The sequence below is a fragment of the Mus caroli genome, chromosome 2 (genome assembly GCF_900094665.2).
Source record: "Mus caroli chromosome 2, CAROLI_EIJ_v1.1, whole genome shotgun sequence".
Taxonomy (NCBI): domain Eukaryota; kingdom Metazoa; phylum Chordata; class Mammalia; order Rodentia; family Muridae; genus Mus; species Mus caroli.
In genome coordinates this window covers 41,098,421-41,101,846 of record NC_034571.1, presented here as the reverse complement: position 1 = coordinate 41,101,846, position 3,426 = coordinate 41,098,421, and positions in this window count along the sequence as shown.

Below are 3,426 nucleotides of genomic sequence, written 5' to 3'. Positions count from 1 at the left end.
ACAGAGGCAGAGATCAACAGCCAAACATTAGGCATAGCTTGGTGAATTCTGCAATAAAAAAGGGGGAAGACTGTTGGGAACCAGAGGGGTCTAGGACACCACAAGAAAACCTACAGAATCAACTAACTTGGGCCCATAGCAGTTCATAGAGATTGAACTGTCAACCAGAGAGCATGCATGGGATTCACCTAGGCCCTCTGCACATTTGTAACAGTTGTGTAGCTTGTTGTTTATATGGGACTCCTCACAGTGGGAGCACAGGCTGTGTCTGACTCTGTTTCTTACGTTTAGGCCCTCTTCCCCCAACTGGGCTGCCTTGTCCAGCCTCAATAGGAGAAGATATGTGTAGCTTACTAAAATCTGATATGCCAGGGCTAGTTGGTATTCATGATAGGCCACCATTTTTCAAACAACAACAACAAAAAAAAATGTAGGAGGAGTGAATGGGGGGTATGGGAGATCTGGGGGGCAGACAAGGACTGCGAGGAGAGGAGGCAGGGGAAACTGTAATCATGATGTAAAGTAGGGGAAGCCTCAGTCATGATGTAAAGTAAATAAATAAATTAATAAAAGTATCCAGGAGTGGGGTTCATGAATTAATGCCAGCAATTAGGAGGATGAAGCAGGGACTCTCAATATCTTTTGTGAGTTAAAGGTTCCAGGTCAACCAGAATATAAAATGAGACACTATTAAGATAAATAGATAGATAGACAGATAGATAGATAGACAGACAGACAGATAATTAGATGGAAAGGTCTTGATAAAGCACAGAGTATAACACTATAAAAGAATAAATATATTGCAGATGTAAGTTTGGAAGATCTTGAGACTTTATAGGTAATGGTGGCTCGATGACTAGAAGCCAGCCTTTCTAGCTCCAAGGTCCTCAAGATGAGTCCACAGTCTGAGAATATCCTCTGATATCATAGTCTAAATTTATACCTTGTAATGCAAGCTTCATATGCACTGACTCTGAGTTTGCATCTTTGTGCAACTCCATATCTTAACAGATTCTAAAATACCTGCTGCTGATCCCCACTTTTATGAATAATCAAATAAAAAGAAAAGTAAAATAAGAATTTTTCAGTACTTGAAAGGGTTAGTAATGTGTTAAGTTTTGAAAGGTTAAATTACCTTCATATTCGTGAGATTGTAATTCTTGGATTATAATAGATGTTAAATGGATTGAAAGGCAAATGTGTACACCTAATTATAGCACTCTGGAGACTGAAGAATGAGTTGTGAGTTAAAGTCTAGCCTGAGCTTTGTGAGACCCTCAGTCTCAAAATAGACAAAATGTGTTAGGAGAAATTCTGCCTTGCTACAGATAAACTTATAATCACACATTTTCTATCCCGCTTTAGAAAGAACAGAATTATTAGTTCTTATCATGTTTGTTTTCTTATCTCTCCAGGTTCAACCCTGTTCCTCAGCGGTAGCCGAGATAAAGCCGGTGACACCACACCATGCCATCGAACCATGGCATCGCTGGGGAAAATACCCAGCAAATAAGGCACTGAGGATTAGGAAATAAGTAAGGATACAGTGGGAAGATAAAAACAAGAGAACAACTCAGAATTAAAATATATTCTTATCCAATTTGCAGAGGTTAGCACACATGGAAACTGTCTCAAAACTAGCTGGCTCCTTGAAACTGAAAGTGTGAGAAAGGAAGATGGAGAGTATGGAGAGGGGCAATGTCTCATCATTTTGCATTTTAACCCAAGTAGTTTGAAGGTATAGATTCATTTCTATAATCCATATATTCAGGAGATGAAGGTAAAAATGCAAAACTAGCAGAGAAACTTTTATTTTTTATCCAGGAATGACACCTTATTATCATGAGCCAGTACTCCACATATTATGCTGACTGGTCATTAATATAGTGGGTCCTTGTAGCAGCCATCTGGATTCAAACCTTGGAGCTGCTAAGATATTTCTAAAACACTTCTGAGTTATTTTCAATACTTCACCTTAGAGAACAATTGGTATATTTATAGATAAAACATCTGATTATACAGTGGTATAATATTTACTGAATATTTGCTAAAGTACAGAGAGATGATAGAAGATTAAAATGAATTTGATATAGTTGCTCATGGTTTTGCATTCTATAATTTCAGTTGTACTCCAGAATTTTTATTACAGATATTATAGGCTAATGAATATTTTTAAATGACTAAGTACTACCTGCTCAAATACCCTTCCATGTCCACTAAGGTAGCAGTACCCTAAAACCCTGGTAAGAACAGTGCTGAGGGCATGTGAGATTACAGGAACCCTGACCTGCACTGTACATAGGGAAAAGGTACAGCGGCTTTAGAAGGGAGTTTGCCAGTTCCCTCTAAACTGCAACATACTCTTCCTATTGGATCTACCATTGCCCTCCATGGAATCCACTCGAACAAGTTGAAAGTGTGTCCACACAAACATGTTTTTTAAATGCACATGAATGCTCCTAGAAGCTTTGTCCAAGCCTGTCAACATTTTGAGGAAGCCAAAATATACTTAAGTGGATGAATGGATAAACTGCAAAAGGAATTCAGTATTATATGGAATTCCAAGTTATGAGAAGACAAAGAGAAAAATAAATGCAAAATATATATAGAGAGAAGACAATCTGAAAATGCCAGTGATTAGATGACTCCAATTTTGTGACATTCTGGAAAGCAAACTACAAAACCCATGAAAGGCCATTGGCTTCCCAATGGACTAGGAGGACAGAGGGAATGACTGGGGACAGCAGAGAGAATTTGGGGGCAATGAAAATATTGTATATACACTAATGATGGATACATGTAATTATGAAATTTATCAATCATAATATGTGCAACAATAAGAAAGAATTCTAAAGTAAATTATGGGTCTTGGTGACCATGATATGTGTGTGTAGTTTATAAGCTATAGTAACTACACCACTCAGGGGTTGGATTTTTATAAATGAGGCAACTACACATGTCTAGGAGGGGCTACAAAGAAGATATCTGCACCTTCTGCCTAGCCTTTCTGAAATCCCAAAAGCAATGGGTTTTTTTGTTTTGTTTTGTTTTGTTTTTTGTTTTTTTAAATTAAAACGGGGTCTCATGAATTCTTAATAAATTTTCCCTGGGATAGCCAATTCTAGTCATGGAACAGACAGTAGCTTCCACTATTAAACTTCAGAATTAGTAACAAGCTATCAAACCACCCACGAAATGTCAAAATATTCTGTACACCTCAGAGTTAGAGCTGTATGGCTCTCTGTGATTTATGGACACATTATTCATAATGTATTTTCTGTTCATTTCTGTCCAGCGCTGCACCTTTTATAAACCTACTGATTAATATCAAACAGTGAACAAATCTGACAAGCAGGATTACGAATCTAACAAAACTGTTTATAGTGTGCATGAAAAAGCATACCATTTCCAGGCAGTGTACTTAAT